The sequence below is a fragment of the Peromyscus californicus genome, unplaced genomic scaffold, assembly GCF_007827085.1.
Source record: "Peromyscus californicus insignis strain IS unplaced genomic scaffold, ASM782708v3 Scaffold_7__1_contigs__length_154581171, whole genome shotgun sequence".
Classification (NCBI taxonomy): Eukaryota; Metazoa; Chordata; class Mammalia; order Rodentia; family Cricetidae; genus Peromyscus; species Peromyscus californicus.
The window spans coordinates 49,940,997-49,959,736 of record NW_026294595.1 but is presented as its reverse complement, the minus strand read 5'-3'; the positions used below and the strand labels follow the sequence as shown (position 1 = coordinate 49,959,736).

General features: G+C 47.3%; 1 long non-coding RNA gene across 2 annotated transcripts in view; it reads left to right on the top strand.

Annotated features, from left to right (window-relative positions):
• The first annotated feature begins 4,428 nt into the window (after window positions 1-4,428).
• Window positions 4,429-18,740, top strand: part of LOC128102145 (uncharacterized) — a 44,431-nt gene continuing 30,119 nt past the window's right edge. The window contains exons 1-3 of one of the 2 annotated variants that reach the window (XR_008215331.1): window positions 4,429-5,536; window positions 12,541-12,717; window positions 13,677-13,768. This is a non-coding gene — a long non-coding RNA (uncharacterized LOC128102145). The remainder of the gene's footprint in view (window positions 5,537-12,540; window positions 12,718-13,676; window positions 13,769-18,740) is intronic. The other variant, XR_008215330.1, reaches the window with a different exon arrangement.

Genomic DNA, 18,740 nt, shown 5'->3' with positions numbered 1-18,740 from the left:
TCGGCTGGATCCTGGCAGTGGATGGGGACCCCAGCACTGAGGACTCCAGTGCTCAGGGGAAGGCGGAGAGGGTGGTTCTCCTCTTCCTGTTACCAGTGGAAGGATTCCCCAAGCACAGCTGCATGAGCGGTGTGTGTTTGCTGTGCCTACCGAGGTACATTTGGGAGTTCTTCACAAAGGACCTGTTCCCTTCTAGCCAGTGCCCTGCTAGGACCGGCCATGAGCCATATTTGGGCCTCAAGTAGGAGACACATTCAAAAGACAAGGCATTGCGCTCTCTCTCTTTCCAGACCGGCTCTGTCTCAGAAGGCCAGAACCCTCCTTCAAAAGGAAAAGCTGTGGATTTCATCTCCCCAGGCCCTAAAGAGTTTTCTGGCTGGCCTGTCTCAACTATTTGTCAAATATTTCCAGGCAAGTTTGACTCTCTGAATCTCTTAACCTCCAAACACGGCTAGCTCAGGATGATCCTGTCGCACTTTACGGAGCTCTGGCCCCGGCAGTTCAATGCGCCTGTCTTAGGCTAGCCTTTTAATTGATATTTAATTTCATTTTTGCTTTTATGGCCCTGAATGGCCCAGACACCCTCTCCTACCTAGAAAACAATGGTTTTCCTCCTGCGGTTGTAATTTTCTTTCATTTGGATGGTTTCTTATTTTGTCTCGATTACAGTAGACAGTAAATCCGTGCTAACCCTGAGACACTAATTGAGATGCCTTGTGTGAAAATAAAAAGTGGGGCTTCTACATGTGTTCTCTGATTTCCCTCTCTCAAGTCCAGTGCTTGAATTGAAAATGTAAACATCTTGATCAAAACTTTTCAGGTGGCTATCTTTGGTTCTTTGTGATTCTAACTGTAAGCTCAACATTTGTTGTCTCAAGTACCCTTGGAAGGAGAAATACTCCATCACATCCTCTTACTGTTCCCCCACCCCTCCCTCCCCCCACATTTCTCAAACAAAAGCCTGAACCCAAAGGGCTCACACAGAATTTCAGAAGCCCATGATTACTCTTCAGAAATTAAAAAAAGAATCCCACATTTGACAGAAATTGTTAAGAGTCTACAATTAACAAATAGATATGGCATTAGCGTTTTTCTAATCAAAATCTATTGTTCTGCGGAGGCTCTGAGCTGTTGTTGTAACTGACAGTGGCTTGCCCTTCCAGGAAGCCCAGGGAAAGAGTGGCATGTGCAGAGGTGAGTGAATGTGTAGCCATGCTCGTGTGCTCGGGTCCTAATCTGTCAGCTCTCCCCAGAGCAGCTGAACTCCTGCTCTGTCTTAGGAGAGTATCAATGTGTCTCTCAAACTAACCCTTTCTTTCCTGGATATCCTCAAAAGGAAAGAAAAAAACAATAGTCTCAAAAGTTCTTGTTGAACTCAAATAATAATAATAATAACAACAAAATTAAAAAGAAGAAAAGAAAAGACTCGGTGGAGCAGGATATGGAAGCATCTAGCAGGTGTCACTTCTGATGGAGAGGGCACATTCTACCTGGATCTGCAAAAGTCAAGGCAAAAGAAATTCTCTTCAAGTCTTCAGGGGTTTAAATAATTAACTGGGCCATGTATTTTGCCTAATGACGCAAGGACTTCAAATGTTCTTTGCTGAAAGAAAATATGTCAGTGACACAATTTGTTGATAGACAAATTTTCATAGACAATGGTCCACCTAACTTAAAAAAAATGCCATAGCTGCTGCAAATGAAAAAGAGGGAGAAAAGGGGGAAGTTCTTGATTCAATTTAAGGAATAGAAACTGGTACTCTGTATTAATGATCTCGATGGTTCTGGGGTGTTCTTCAAGAATGCTCCCAGACATAGTCACCACACTCTGGTGAGGAAAGGGTGTTACTGAGCATCCAAGACCCTGCCCAGAGCCCAGCATGCATGCTAACCATATGCTGGCAGACTTCCTGCCAGCCTGTTTAATAGCAGGGTACAGAGCCTGGACCTTCCCTGGTGGGTGCCTGCTCAATACCATCTGGGCGGGGCCGCTGAGGGAGCTGGAAGGTGTAAGTCCTTCTGGCAAAGACTGCTCCTCACCCAGGAAATCCTGCCTAGGGAACATGGCTCAAGTTGATGAGAGAAGACAAATTCTGAGGCTTGATCCACTCTTACTTGTCAGGACCACAAGACCAGGGGACATACTATAAACAAGGTGTAAATATTTTATTTTTAAAAATTAACTCTCAAGAACATACATTTCTTTTCAGCATCCTTTAGCCCCTTGGCAGTAGCATCAAGGGAACACTCCTTCCCTGGAAGGTGACTTCTGAGTTCTTCTGAAGGCAGATGGTCCTCAGCTGTCTCCATTCCCACCCTTGTGCCCACCCTATGGGATTTTGCTAGCTGCTCCCAGGTTACCCTTACCTGTATTCCCTATGACCTGCAGATTCAGGGATCCTGCCCTGGGCCATGAAATACACTGATCACTGTTTGTGTGATGATGAGCCACTGATGCTCAGAATGACCCTCTCAACCCATCTGCCTGGCCACCATATAGCATTTCTGCTCTCTTTGGCCGCAAGACTAGGACATTGGGACGAGGAGATCTGGAGCTCTGGGTATTGGATAATGGGCATCATCTAGACAGTGTGTGATCCAGACGTGGGTTTGCAGCTCCTGGGTATCATGGTGCCTCCATCTCATGGGCTATCTGCCTGCTGGAGGATGATGGTCAGATGAGGACCACAGCAAGAGGCCTCATAAAACCACAGGAAGCCCAGTACACTTCCTTTTTGCTCAGGCCAGGTTTTGCCAAAAGCCATGTCCGATTATTGAAGCTGTGACAAGAATCTGATGGATATGGGCATGTTAGGATATTCAGTGCACCTCTAACAGGCGATTTGATCAAGAAGCTAAACGGGGAAGGAGGGTAAACTCATAAAGGGTATGGCTGGAAGGATACCTTGGTGATGAGATGAACATTAGCATTTAGGAAGAAAAAAACTGGACATGTATGGAGTCAGCATAGTGAGGGAACATTTCAACATTGCTGGAATTTTAGTGAATGGAGAAATTCAGGGATGAAGGCAGCATAGGGTGGGGGCATGGCAGCTCTACCAGATGCTTCCAGGGTAGGCTTCTTCTGGAGAGTTTTATAAGACAGACCACCTTAGTAGATGAGTAGTTATTTGTTTCAGATTGAAACATTATAGAGCAACAGTTCTTAACCTGTGGGTTGTGACCCCTTGGGGGGGGTCATATATCAGATATCCTGTGGTTTGAAAGAAAATGGCCCCCAAAGGGAGAGGCACTATTAGGAGGTGTGGCCTTGTTGGAGTAGGTGTGGTTTTGTTGGAGGAAGTGCATCACTGTGGAGGTGGGCTTTGAGGTCTCATATATGCTTAAGCCATGCCCAGTGTTTTAGTTCACTTCTTGTTGCCTTTGGATCAAGGTGTAAGAACTCTCTCCTTGAGCACCTCATCTGCTTCTATGCCTTGCTCCCTGCCATGACAATAATAGACTAAACCTCTGAACTGTAAGCCACCCCAATTAAATGTTTTCCTTTCTAAGAGTTGCTGTGGTCATGGTGTCTCTTCACAGCAATAAAAACCCTAACCAAGACATCCTGCATAACACATATTTACATTATGATTCATAACAGCAGCAAAATTACAGTTATGAAGTAACAATGAAATAATGTTATGGTTGGGGGTCACCACAACGTAAGGAACTGTATTAAAGGGTCGCAGTGTCAGGAAGGTTGAGAACCACTGTTGTAGAGGGAAGACAGACCCTCAAAAACTGACAAGAGAGTTGCCAGACTTGCAAAGCCCCTCACCTAGGCTATGTAAGCGGTGACAGTTGCTGGGGGAGAGAAGACTCTTCAGTGGAGCTGCCCACAACACCAGTCATGCGGCCCCGACGAGGTGCCACCTGTGTGGGGATAGGCTTCTAAAAGTACATCTGCCTTTTAGTCACCCATGCTCCTGTATGTAACTGCAATAGCCAGGCTTGTGAAGAATCGTCTTTGCCCTTCCTGGGGGTGGATAATGTTGTTCATTGCTCACTCATTATTATACAGCAATGGATAACTTTAGGATGTCCAGCTTGAGGATCTTGGGGAATCACAAGGAGAGGCATTGAGGACAAGTCATGGGCTGGGAAGCAAAGGGGTGTCTGCATCTAAGTTCAGCCTTCATGATTCTAAGCTACGGTGTCGAGTAATTAATTGTGAGGGATGAGCTTTGAAATTTTAGGCATCCTCATTTTGAATACAGAGACTATGGTGTGGGAGCATGTTGGAGGTTTGGTTTGGTTTGGTTATTTGTTTGAAAGTTTGCTTTCCAATGCTAGATGGCTAACTAAGATGGCCAGTTGATATCTTGAAGTCTGTTTCCACTATTTATAGAAGACATCCTGTTCCTCATCCACTGAAAAGCAAGTAACCTATGTAGTGGATAAAATAGCAACTGCACATAGTCCCTAACTCACAATGGTTCATTCAGGAATTTTCAAAATTACATCAGCACAAAAAACAGTAAGACATCCAGTAGCAACGGTACTTAGACTGTTTTGTTTTTGAGACATTCTGACTGTGTAGCTCCTTGGGCCTCAAACTAAATGCTCTTCTTTCCTCAGCCTCCTCAGTGCTGGGATGGCATGACTCTGGGTGGTGACAGCTGGCAGTGTCTCTCAGCCAGCCTCTGGTCGGTACCATCTTTCAGGGAGCTGGTTTGCGGAGTTCAGTGGGTTAGCTACATTAAACACACTTTCAGCGGGGGCTGTGCTCACTTCCCACGTGCTTAGTGAGACACGCATCTACCAAGAGCCTCTGCACTTGAACAGAGCGGCGACAGGGGCCTCGGTGTGTCGGCATATCCTTTGCTGGATTCTTAAAACGCGCCAGTCAAGTGGCCTTCGGCATCTAACTCACCCCCTGTACTAGAGGCAGGCTGCAGCTGGTGAGGGAGCCTGCCGGATTTCCCAAGTGTTCAAGACGCTGGGGACAAAAAGCGCTCCCCTGCTAGCATGCAACTTCTGAATAACTCAACACTCACTGAAGTACCTAACTTGCAAAAGCAGGCCCCACGGACTGGAGCTGTGCTTTTCGGGAATGCGGGGATGGAGTGGAGGAAGCCATCGTAAACGGACCATCTAGACGCAAGCCAGCGCCTCGACGCACATTGCAGTTGGTGCTTCGGATTGTCAGTGTTTCAAAGGGCTTGTTTCCCCGAGACAAGATTTTCTTGTTCTCTTTTTTTACCTTTTTGGCTGGTAGCAATAGGATGGCATGTTGTTATTTTCCAAGTTGCCAAGATTAATGCTCATTTTCTGGTTAATTAGAATCTTTTAAATAAAAACACTCCAAGTTCAGCCCATTGTTGCGCTCATTACCATTTCTGTAGTATCTTTGCAGGCAGCTATTATGCAAGACTGCGGTAATTTTAACACAGCCCTTTTATTCTGTTTGTCTTTATTGAAGACTTGGTGCTCATTATTGGATTGTCTCCTGACAGCCCAGAATACTCCCCCAGACTCTCCTCCTGAACTGTGAGAATTCTATTTTGCATCCTCAAGGGCCTTCCCGGATCAGGTAAGAGACTGCTTTAGAAGATAAAGAAAACTTGGTGTCTGCGAGCTCTTTCCATGGCGCCCTTCCCACCGGGCCCTTCAATCTCCCCTATGCTTCAGCATTTGAGGGTTTCTTCCATTCTGCAGACATGCACTGTCTGATGAGTTCCTATCCCTCTATCTGCTTTCTTTTACATTAATTGCCTCAATACTGTGTTTCAGGAGGTGATTGGAGGAGTCATTTGGACATGTAATCTACCATGGATTAAGTATGTAACCATGGAGCAAGCATGTTACCATGGAGTAACCTACTCTGTGTTTGGCAATTCACAGAAAAAGCTTCAACTAAACTGAAAAACTCTTGCATGCTCAAATTACTCTTCACAAGAAGCAAAGAAAGATGAATTTTGGGTGTCCATGGACTATCTACTAGTACATAGCTCTGAGTATACATACAAAGTCCGTGGCTGAGCCGAAGTGAGACAGGCTTGAATTTGACCTGCTTTTAAATTTGGTCCTACCCATCTCAGTGGCCAAAGTCTTCCACTGTGTTCAGGGCCCGGTTGTTCTTGAGCCTAAATGTCCTCCACTTACAGATCTCCCAGGGGGCTGCTAGCTAGGGGTGAGCGGGGGCAGCTGTGCCTCTGGAGTCCCCACTTGGGCTCTCTGTCAAGTAGTAGCTCTTATGTACGTGTGATGTTTTCAGCACGGTCTACTTGAAAGAAGGCAGGAAGTCCGGTTGCTAAGGGAGGACCTTTGACTGCTTGGTCTTGTTTTGACCAGTTCTAAGTTCTTGTTGTCTCTCTTCACGTTCCCACCCACCTTGAAAATTTTTTGCCCAGCCCCTGGCTCCCAGAACTCCAACATGGGCTTTGTTTTACAGCTTAAGTGTAAATTGAAGATCAGTCAACCGAAGGTGTATTTTCCGCACCTCACAGAGACGGAATCTAGAACACCCACATGGTACCTGCTCCTTTGTCTTACGTCTTATTTTACGTGTATTTCCCCTTGGAAGCTCATGGATTCATTTAATGAGTCTATAAACATCACTGAGCTGGTCCCTGGTTGTTTACAGGAATATGGTGTCCCCAGCCAGACCCTGGGCAGAAAATTCCTCTTTCCAAAGGTACCATGAGACAAGTGCTGGTGGTGGGCAAGGAAGGACCTGTGGGCCCTCGGGTAGAAAGCTTACATGGGCTGGGGGAAGAAAAAGCATATAACCATTAGTCATATGGATGTCCGAGACCTTGGTGGCCCTTTTATTTCTCATTTAAATCCTGCTCTACTTGGAGTCCCCAATGCTTCAAATGGCTCCCGTGAATATGTAGAAATAAGTGTTCTTTGGAAGCCCTGTGACAGTCCTCATCAAAGGCCGATCTCTCTGTCCAAGGGTGAGTTTTATGAGAGGGAGAATAACGGGCAGCTAACCACATTTTATTCTCTGACATTCCAATTACATTAAGCAAGGCAAGCATTAGAGATCAATGGATGGGTCGGCCCAGTGATGTGAGGGCAGAGAGGGGCGGGTCACTGAAGAGATGGCCCAGGGTGGCCACGGGGCAGTGGTTGGTACCTCTGAACAGAACTCGCCCTCTGCGAGCCTCGGCCTGCGGCTTCTAAAGAGCTGTCCCTTCATTACCTCCCCGCTGTCCCAGTCTGCCAGTATGAGCCTGTCAATCTGGACCATTGCCTGGGCTGGAAGGCCGGTTAACTAGGGTTCGGCTCAGCATTTCAAAAGACGGTTTCTGTTTGTGGAAATAATAAATGAGTGCACTCTCTACTCCTAGGCATTTTCCACTGAAGCCCGATTGGCCTCCAACTCGGGCTCCATCAATCTGTTTCTAACTTCACCAGTCCAGGTGCCCATGGAGTTTGTCTTTTCTGTTCAAACTAGCTGTGTATCCTTTCTTGATTTTACAGTTGATTGACTATGGCGTGGAGTTTAGTAGATTGGGGATCAAATAAATGAGAACCATAAAATTTCCTCCCTGGGGGCTAGGTTTTGATTATTTTGTTGACCCTAGAGCAAGACATGCACTTGGGGCAAAAAAGAAAAAAAAAAAAAAAAAAAGAAAAAACCCAAACCTCCACATGGCCAAGGCCAGATGTTCCTGCCAGGACTGATTCAATTACATTTAAAGTAAAAAGGTAGGAAATGCACCCCCCACCCACCCCCCGAGAATTAGCACATACCTGGTGGAAGATAAACGGAGTATCTGTCATAGCAAAAGACCTCATGGTCCCTGGAAAATGAAGCTGATATGGCTCTCTGGCTGGGGTTCTGGAGGACTCCCAGGAGCTACATCAGGGTTAGTGACATAAGTCCATTCACAGGAGGATTGCCTTGACTGCAAGGATCTAACAGCTTTATAATTCAATTACCACCCCAAATCTAGTGCTTTCTAAAAGGGTGGCTATCAAAGGAGAGAATGTAGACGTTGGCAGCCTGTTCATAAACACTTTATTACCATGGAACACTTTATTGCTCTGGAAGTTTCTGTGTACCAAGTGCCTGCTATTTGCTAAATGGTGGGAGAGGGGATGTGTTCGAAGTAAAGGAATATGGTGAGGGTGGAGAGGATCTTTGCCAAAAGTCTACTTGCTGTCTACCTGTTTGCACTGAGACTCAGTCATAATGAGCAGACCATTAGCACATTTAAACGGTAAAATAGCATTACTTGATTATCCAAGAGGCTGCTGGGAGTGCTTGGGTGACTCTCTCCCCACTTCATGGAGGTCTCTCTGTCAGGCAGTGTAAGTTCCAGAAACGTGGTTCCTTTGGTCCCATGGACTCTGGCCCGAGAAGGGCCCCATTCTCAGACAGTCCATTTTGAATTCTCAACAGATGTTGAATAAGGGGGGCCCAGCATTTCTGTTTGATCTGGGCTCTGCACATTATGTGACTGGCCCTTCTTTATCAGTGGTGTGCCCTGGACTAAGGGTGAGTCATTCAGAATAAATCTGCAGTGAAGCCATACTTCTTAACTAGATAGAGGCCAAGATACAGACATTCACGTGTCTCCCAGAGATTTTTCCTTTCTGGTCATCATTGTCTGAATGTCCCTATAATTCACAATGAAATTTCTTACAGGCTGTCCTTGGTTAACGTAATGGGAAAGTCACAGCAGAAAATGTGTTGAGTGGTGCCTACTCCCATTGTATGGTAGGCTGAAAAGGATACCTGGCCCAATATGTACCAATCCAAGTGTCTCTCACAAGCGTGTGGACTTGGAATTGATGCTGTCAATCTTTATAACTGAGGGAGGGTGAGAAAACTCAGAAACTGCAAGGTAGCCATCTTGTATTATATGTAGGGAGAAACAAAGAAGGCCATACTGTCAGCCCCAAACACAAACAGATGTGCAAAGAGGCTGAGATAAGAGAGCGTGGCTTTGCCGAGGGGACATGGAAAGTTCTGGATGAATTTCCAGTTCCAGTGAGTTTGTGGTTTCATTTCCTGCTCCTCTTAGAACAGAGCTGGGCTTCCTGTCCTTGAGTGTCTAGACCTGCGTTTCACCCCAACAGTTCCCAATTTGTTTCCAGTTAGGAGGCTTGAACCCAGAACTCTGCACACAGCAGACAAGTGCTTTGCCACTCGGCTGCATCTGCAGCTCCTTACCCACTCCCTTACAATTACAGGTGAAAGTACCCATGGTGGTGCAGGGTGGTGGCGGCGCTCGCCTTTAATCCCAGCACTTGGGAGGCAGAGCCAGGCGGATCTCTGTGAGTTCGAGGCCAGCCTGGTCTACAGAGCGAGATCCAGGACAGGCACCAAAACTACAACTACACAGAGAAACCCTGTCTAAAAAAAAAAAAAAAAAAAAAAAAAAGAAAGAAAAAAGAAAGAAAGTAAGTGCTCATGCTGGTGTGTTGCTGGCTCACACCTTGTATACTGTTAAGTTCCCAAACAGTCACGGCATTCCATTGGTTACGGAATGAGTCAAGATGGGCCCTAGCTGTGGGAAGTGTTTGGTGATTATTTAGAAGTTACATTTATCAGGTAACATCATTCAGCCTCTCATTTTCTAAGATAGAGCCTTGTGGCACACAGTAACTGCCACAAGTCATGTGTTTAAAGTCATTTAAAATGTTCATGGCGAAGATGCCACATTAATCATATAATTTGGGCTAATGTGAATATTTTTATAGGGTTATTAACATTTCAAAGATGTTAGAGCTGTTTTGGAATTTAAAATTAGATTTATGGATTTGAGGAACACATAAAAAATTAATCTGATTTCTCCTGGTTTGAAATCGAGAATGAAAGAATTGGCAGCGGCGGAGTTAGTGAATGGAATGAAAAAGGCAATTTAAAAGATAAGGAAAAAAGGTAGGCACCGAGGAGCCTGGGGAAATGCGGACGTGACCGACGAAAGGGGACATTTTCGACTGGGAAGTGAATGGAAGACCGTGGGGCGTGGGCAGAAGCATGGAAGCCCCACAGGACCGGGATGAGGCTTGTGTGGGCTGCTTCTGGACGGCGTCTTTCCTCCTGTTTTCACTAATTCTTAAAAAGCCCTTCTTTTTGGTCACCCGTTCATTCTTTGGGGTGACATTGGTGTTTTCATAGAGTTTGCTCTCAAGTAAGGTTCGAGAGATGAAGGAACCCCAAAGTCATTATAGCAGAGGGGACCCCAGATGGGAAGGGGACGCCCCGTCGCAAGCGTCTCCAGGGTAAGCGCTTCATCCTCGCTGGCTCGCTTAGTCCGGAACACAGTCTGAGGCCAGAACGACGTTTTTTAGTGCCTACAGTGGCCGGGGAGACCTAGCAAGGGCTCATGGGAGGCGGGAGAGCAGCACTACACGTGAGTCCTCGCAATGGACATTCACCCTCGGCTGCTGCCACGTGAGAGGGCATTTCCTGCTGCCACGTGAGAGGGCATTTCCTGCTGTCAGAGCTTTCCTTGTTCAAGCGAAGTTTCAAACCCGTTTATCAACACACAAGGTACGATTTTAAAAAGTTATATCAATTTTAAAACTACCGTACAGCAATTGTAGAATGGCATGCTTATGGTCTTACCATGGTATGGCTCATAATGACAAGAGACTGGAAACAACCGAACATTCACCAACAGTGGAACCAATTGGTCCATCTTCTGTGAGTATAGTGCAGCCTAGCTGAGCAGCAAGAGACCTCCTTCACGCTTCAAGCTTCATGGCACATGGCTAAGTGAAAAAACGGGGTACACTTCAGCGTGCCTGTCTTACCACTTGTGTACGGTTAACACACATATCCACGCACACGTTTGCATATGAAGAAAGTATCTCTGGAGGCACACACGCATGTTTAGATGGTGGGTGGATAAACTGGTAGCATTGGTTGCCCCAGGATGGGCACCTGTCTGGCAGGGAAGGCATTGCCATATACTCCTATTTCACTGAGCAGAAGCTTTGTGGGGGGTCGTAAGTCATCAGCATCCCCTCTCCTGAGCCTTGGCTATTTCCCTGAGTGTCCAAAACTACCCCATGGCTTTTTGGCAATGCTGGGATAGACTGAGGAGATAGATCTGCGGTGGGAATCTCTCCGAGTCTGGAAAACATGGGAGAGCTGACACTGAATGGGCTCCTGCTCTTCTCTTTTGCCTCATTTCATTTTTTTTTTTAAATGAGACAGAGTTTCCCTGTGGAGCCCAGGTTGACCTCAACTCATGAACTTCTTTATTCCACTTCCCTAAATGCTGGGATGACGGGAGCAGGACATCCTGTCCAGTCGCCCTTGCTCTTCTTTCCTTCCTTCCTTTCTTTTTTCTCCCCCCACCTCTCCTCTCTCTCTTTCTGAGACAAGGTCTCTCTACACAGCCCTGGCTACTGGCTATTCCTGAGACTCACTGTGTAGACCAGGCTGGCCTCAAACTCACAGAGATCTGCCTGCCTCTGCCTCCCGAGTGCTGGGATTGAAAATGAGCACCACTATGCCCAGCTTTGCTCTTCTTACTTTAACTTGGATTCCAGCCGAGCCAAGAATGACCTCAGAAATCTTGTTCAGCCAGGACCTGCCTGGATAGATCCTATAGGGTTGGTTGAAGCAAAGAGTTTGTCCCAGAGTGGCTTTGCTGGCTCTCAGGGACATCCTGGCCTCTAAGAGAGCATCTAATGGAGACAGACTGCAATGCTGTTATCTCACAGGGTCATTATAAAGTTGGAAAGCTCATATATACTTAATTCCAGGAATCCTCAGCTGGGAGAGGAGGTAGGTCATAGGGCAGCTGTTATAACAGTGTCTTGAACTACTGCTATCCCGGCAGTGACTTTCTTAACAGCCTCACTTTTCCTAACAGGAACTAGGAGGGAAAGTATCTACACAGCTTAGTAAGTAGACAGGGCTGCAAGCCTGAGATGGTGATCTACTGCAATGTGTTGAACCCAGCCAGCCTGAGGCCCAAAGCCAGCCATGGATGGCCCTTCTCTGAGTCGGAATGGTGTGTGCCCACCCAGCCTTTGCTCAGTACCCTCCTCTCATTTTCTGTAGTAAAAGAGCTCTGCTTGCCTGGTAGTTTACATGACCCAGTTTGTTCCCCTCCTGGGCACCGTGTGTGACAAACAGGAACCGCTGTTTGCCAAAACATAATGGGCATTTCTTGATCTTTGTCTGGCCGGGGGTTACTTTAGGATTTCCAGCATTGGAGAACGAGGCACCACTTTTGACTATGAGCCTAGGTTGCTGTCTGCTGCTTTTCTGGGGTGCTTGGGATCTTCTCCGTGCTTTGACATCGAGGTTCCAGGAGGAAGCTGAATCCTAACCCATGAAACTTTGAAGACAGATACTTTTTGGCGCTGTGGACAGGGTTAGAGGACCTGAGGCTGAATAGTGGCTGAGGCACCTGGAGGGAGATGGCAGGGAGAAGCCCTTAAAATCCCTGGCCTGGGGCAGGAAATGGGATTGGTGTGAGCGCCTGGGCCGAGGAGGAGTCCTCCCTCTGCCTCCACACACACAAGTCAAGTCAGGATACAACCCCTGCCAAACCGTGGGATGGAAGCAGGGGTATTCCCACCCCTCGCTGACCCTGTACTTTGCTATTCCACTAGTGCCTCCCATTGGCCAAGCCAAGCCAGGAAGCCACAGGGGCCTCAGCAGGGAAGTTGCAAGGACAGCATCCAGAGGCAGCCAGAGGAACAACATGGCCGCAAACCGGTCAGCAATCAGACTGAGCACACTTGCCTGAGACTGTCAGGGCCTCCATGGGCTCATCACTGAAGCTAGAGGTATGGGGCACATGGATTCATTTGGACTTATCACGGGATGAGCATGGGGTAAGACAATGCAGTCATTGTCCTGCCTTTTGAATATCAACTGTTGGCTGCCAGTCCCATTGAGGAATCTTTCTATTGCCCATTCCTGTGAGTAAGTCACTCATCTTCTACTTAAAAAAAAATTAATTCTTTTCCCTCATATTTTAAAATTTGAATTAATAATAATAAAAAAGCCCTCAAGGTTGACAAGGACTAGGATTGACAGTAACTATGGCTTTTAGAAATCCCTGTTGTCCATTTAAATTTTAATGTTTCTATCATTTGTTCCTCAGTGTAAATTAACAGCCATGGCAGTGTGTGGGGTTTCTTCTCTGAAGTCGAGACTTTAAATTTAATTCAATCGCCGAGATTTACGGCACTTCTATATTTCACACGGCAGAATCAATAATGTGACTGAAGTGAAGAAGATAAAAATTTATGGTATCTTGCAATTTAATGGTTGAAAAGATGCAATTGGAGAGATCATAAATTGTGAAGGAGTTTATGCTTCATTGCTTCTGATTCAGTGCTTGCTGTTGGAACTTGATTTGTGGCTATTCACAAGGTGTGATTAATGGTGTGATCGATGCTGGCCTCAGTGCGGTAAAGCAGTTGTAATGCTCTTCATTAGAATAAATAAAATAAATTGACTGAAGCTTTATAAAAACTGTGTAACATTTAAAATCTAAAATGTCAATTTTTTTTCCCCGTTACAATTTAGGTTTCTTCAGGCAGTTTCCACCTACATCACATCACTCACTGTCATTCTTTTGGGATATTATAGAAACCCATGTGGGTTTGGGTTAGCTTTATGCAAAGCTCACCGAAGGGGAAGAGAGGAAGAGCTGAATAGGACCGCAGGAGCTGGGACATTGTGGTGGCTGTGCTCTGTCACGTTCCTAATGTGCATTTTATCCTTCTTAAACACACAGGGTTTAAAGAAGCCAAGGCAGAAAATGACCCTTTCTGTTCGTCGATTTGTCACAAACACAGTCAAAGCAGGTCACGTCCATTTCCGAAGCAGGTGGGTATTCAGGTGTCCTGGTGGCAAGCACCCACCCTTTAGAAAGCTTTGTCTTCGCGCCCAGAGGCTTTTGTTATATGTGCACACGGTGATTCAGCATAGGGAGGGGCAGGGAGTCTCCCCAGGTTTGGCAAGAATGAGGCACATCTAGGCACTGCCTGGCTGGGTACGGGTGCCTTTACAGGCACACACAGGAATTCTTCCAGCTGGGGAGCTTATTCAGGGCATTCAAAGAACAGCTAGCTGCCTTCGCTTCCATTTCAAACTCTGAAATTAATACTGCCTGTTAAAGTGAACTTTTGGCACATCCTGGAGAGGGACATGCCTGCAGAGATCTCTTGGCTTGCTTTGTTTCGTGTGACCAGTTTTGTCTTTTTATTAAAATGTTAAAACTCACCGGTCAGTGACTGGGTTGGTTTACTAGAACTCAGACGGCTGTGACTTACGGGGGCTCCAAGCCACTAGGAATCACACACTGACACCAGGCCTTGGATCTTTGAAGGGCATTTGCACTACTTAAGGGCATTCCAGGAGGATGAATGTAGAAAGGTTTGGTGAGGTGGCTGTCCCTCAATGTCAAGGCCTTAAAAAGGGGAAGCCATGGCAGTCAGCCTCCCTGTCATTTGGTATGGACACCACATTGAAGTTCTGTTTCTGTCACCTTGGGATTCTCCAGGAGGATGGGAGTGGAGAGATGCCAAAAGGTGGCCCGTGTGTACCAGTTTTCAACTCTAACGAATCAAGTCCGCCGACTTCCTGGATTTTCTTTCTTTCCCTGGAGAGATCCTTCACTTAATCTCTATCTTCAAAATGATAGTGTCTTGGTATAGCAGAGACTTAACTTCCTAAAACAAGTTCTCTACCTTGGCCACCCTCAGTTGAATGAGTCACCTTCTGCATTGGTATCTAGGAGCCGAACAGGAAAGAGAACCGCACCAGAATTCCCCAGTGCTTACAGTAGGACATACATCTCATGGGGTGGGACTTCCTGTGTCACTCATGCCTGTGGGAGCTAGAGAAGGAAGACAGAATTCTCTGATGAAAGGGGACAAAGGAGAGAGTAGGGAGATTCAACAGAGCATGAGTGAAACCAAACTGCTTAGTTCTTCGATACGTTCTGTTCGAGGCTGAAATTCTGAGGGTGTTAACTAACTCAGATCAAGCTGGAAAAGCTGCAGACCCCTTGTGGGAGTCCCTCAAGGGCTGGGCTGTGTATATCGCGTGAGATAGTTTGTCTTGATTGCCACCTTGACTGGATATAGAGATATCACAGATGGGCCAAATTGCCCTTGCCTATCTGTGGGGGTATTTGCAGAGAGGTCTGAAGCTTGGGGCAGTAAGTAAGTAGGAGAGAAAGACCTCACCGTGGGTAGCATCTTCCAAAACACGACGTCCCCGTCCCCAGGGAGCATGGTGTGTCCCCACAGGCCTTTGTTCTTTCTGAGCTCCATGTCAGTTACTGCCGATGCTCTCCTCCCCCTCTCCAACCCAACTCCAAGCTCCAGCCTCTTTGGCCATCGATGTGGACTCAATACCACCGACTCTCCAGGCATCTCTCAGGCCTTCAGTACCTACTTGAGGCTGTTGAGAAACCTAGATTTTTGGATTTGAACAGCTGCTGGGTTCTGTCTCTCCAGAGTGCAGACCACTGCAGTTGGACTTTTTAAGTTGTATCAACGGCTGTCATCTACAGCATGAGCTCAGTAAATGTTCTTTTGTAAAGATAAGGCAATGGATAAATCTTCTTAGAGATCACAGGCAAACCCAGCAACTAGAAAAACTGTCAAGGGCCATCACTGAAAGTCTTGAAAACAGAAGAGCTTGTTAAGTCAGGGCGGGGGTCTGAAGTAAACTGTGTGGCGTGGGGAAAGCTAACACAATCATGTGTGCGCGCGCGCGTGCACCGCGCATGAGCGCACACCATCGAGCGAGCACACATGCTCTAGAAATCACTGTGCTAGTTTGGGTGGCTTTTGACCAGGCTTCCAGGCAACAGACATAGCAGTTTGGGGAACAAATAGGGTAAGAAATCCTAGTCATTTATTTGGAGAAGGGAGTAGTGGGTTTTGGCAGGGAAACTCCCGATACAGTCTATAAATAAGTAGGAATGATTTTGGCAAATTGAGGGAACTAGATAAACTTCTCTGTCTTCTTATCTGTGCTGAGGGTGGGTAAAGTGGGTAAGACATTCCCTGGGGTCTCCTTAAGCTCTATATCCTGCCTGTTTCTAGATCTAAGACCCTTTACTTGCCAAGGTGCTGCTGACAGTAACTGGCACGTCTCTAGGGGTACTCTCGAATAGCCGGAACTTCTTCCCTGGTGCACTAGCCACAGCCTTTCCTGGGAGGGCCTTGCTCGCCATCTTGATCATTACTATCTATTCCTTTCTTTGGCCCTGGCCTGCCTGCTTGAGAGCCTCTACTCAGCTCTCTGGACACAGCCAAGGGGATTGTCACTGGTGTTGGGTGCACATGGAGGGCTGAAGAGGCTGGAGTCTGACGACAGTGGAAGTCTGAAGGCAGCAACGGTCGTTGACACAGAGCTCAGGAAGAAACGAAGGTGTTTGGGCACCGACAGCTCTTCCCAGGGACTGGGTGTTTTGGAAGGTGCCACCCACAATGAGGTCTCTCTCTCCTAGTCACTATACCAAGTGTCAGTCCCTGAAAACACCACCACAGTGTTTTGGGCTTACATGATAGGGTATAAGTTGCTGAAACTCAGCTCAAGCCCAAACCAAACTTTCACAGGGAACTCTTGCTTCCCCTAGCCCCACATCTCCCATTCCAGAACAGGATTTGAGGTCCGTATTTGCAGGGTCTGTTAAAGTATTTGGGGCTTCCCCCACCCCACACTCCTAAGTACTCTTTGGCCTTTGATTTAAGCCTCCATTTCTAGCAATAAAGAAAACCACCTGTTTTGTTTTGAAGCTATCGGAGACGGCAGAGGTCGATTCTGGCCTGTAGTGCTGGGAGCGCCCAGCTCTCATTAGGGTCTAGAGTGGAGCCCCAGAAAGCCCTGCTAGCTCTGCCACAGCAGTCCAGGGATGTGATATTGTCTATGCTGCCGGGACATTAGTAGGTTGGCTTCATGATTATTAAGATTTGAGCTTCTAGCCCTGTGCCGAATCTGCGGCTAAAGATGCTCTGTTTACTTCGGTGGAGCTGGGAGACGGGGAGAGGCCATTGCTTCCTGGCTGGGGTCCCCTTTTCTGCCAGGTGTTGACAAAGGCAATTGTTCCAAGGCGAGGCAGTGCAGTGCTCCTCTGTGAAGGTACCTACTAGACCCAGGAATGTTTAAGGAGAAAGCCACCACGGCCACCAGGTCACCCCATTTCCCTTCCCCCTCTTCCCTTGTTGAATTTGGCTTATAGCTGTGCCAAGGCCGCGGAAACAATGGCTGCAGAGTACTGGCGATTTTCCGAATGTTTTCAGGTACGCGATCCCTCGTTGGCCCCCCACATCGGGACCGCAGTCTCGGCTGGCTGCTTAGACCCATTCTGCAGATGGGAGGACAGCGCTAGTCTATGGCTTGGTCCTGGTGTCCCAAGCAGGCCATGGCTGGCTGCAGACCAGTGAGCCTCCCCGGATCACCCGTTCCCCACCTGGCTCAAATGTAGCGCTCGGTCAGAACTGCTCTCTGCCTGTGTAGACGGCCTTTCTGCGGTTTTGCAGAGCGGAGGTCCAGCCCCTGCCTTTTACAGTTCAAAGTAATTCTTCTGAACACATTTTCACCGGAAAGCCCGAGCTCTGGCACAAGCCACTTTTCAATCAAGTGTTCCCTGAAAGAATATGTCAGCTCCTCCAAGAAGAGGTGATAGTTCATGGTGAATACTGTCTGGCTTTCTTATGAATCTGTCGCAATTTAGGGGACAGTAAGAGGGAAAGAAAGAAGTTTTCCCTCATTCAAATAGTCCCCACACCGTTCCTCCTTCGGCGTTTTGGGCTCACCAATTTCTCTTCTGCTGTAATGCCCACATATTCTTAGGTGAGAGCAACAGGGTCTGGTCCACCTTTGGGGTGGTCACAGCCTGTTCTTGTGATTTCTTTGTGGACTGAGGCAACAGAAGCGGTCAGGGCTAGAGACGGAGCTCAGCTATAGAGGACGAAGTCCTAAGTTCTATTCCCAGCACTGCATCAATAGGGTGTGATGGTGCATGCCTGTGAGCCCGGCACTCAGCAGGGGGAGGAGGCCAAGAAGACCTGAAGGTCAAGGTCATCCTCAGCTACAAAAGGAGTTTGAGGCCAGCTTGGGCCTGAGACCTTGTCTCAGATAATAGAGGAAGAGAGGAAGAGAGGGAGGGAGGGGTGGAGGGAGGGAGGGAGGGAGGGAGGGGAGGAGAGAAAGAGAAAATGAAAGGGATGGAGAAAAGGATGGAGACGTGAGAGAGAGAGAGGGAGGGGGCAAGAGAAAGAAAAGAAAGGGAGGGAGAGGAGGGAGAAAGGAAAGGGGAAGAAATCATTCCAAAGTCTGTCCTCACATTCCATTTATTCTAGAAACTAAATGCAGGTTCATCTTGTTAGCATCTTTAGCTACCTACATTTCGGTGACCCCCTTACATAAGACAAAGTGGATATATTTATCTCATCAAGCAACAGCTGGGTCAAGGCTGTCAAGAATCCCTCCCTTTTCTGCTTCCTCTGAGTGGCCGGCTGATCTCTGAGGGCAGGGACCCGAGGGAAAACAGCCCCACAGGCAGGGAGGGCTGTGCTCATTAAGTCTTCAGGCCTCGGAGGCTGGAGGCCTTCTGGGGAAGCTGCTTAGAAGATTGCTGGGGGACTCCTGCTGTTACACCGAGTTGAGTCTCTTTCCTTTCTCTCCCACTTATCTCTCCCCTTATTAGAGAATCCTCTAAAACCAGGAGGAAGGAGAGGTAAGCTTTCTGGCTGGCTCCCAGTCCTTCCGCCTCTCATTAAGGCTTCTTGCTCAGTGTGTTCTGTGATGTGAACTTGTGAACTCCATACTGCTTACTTTA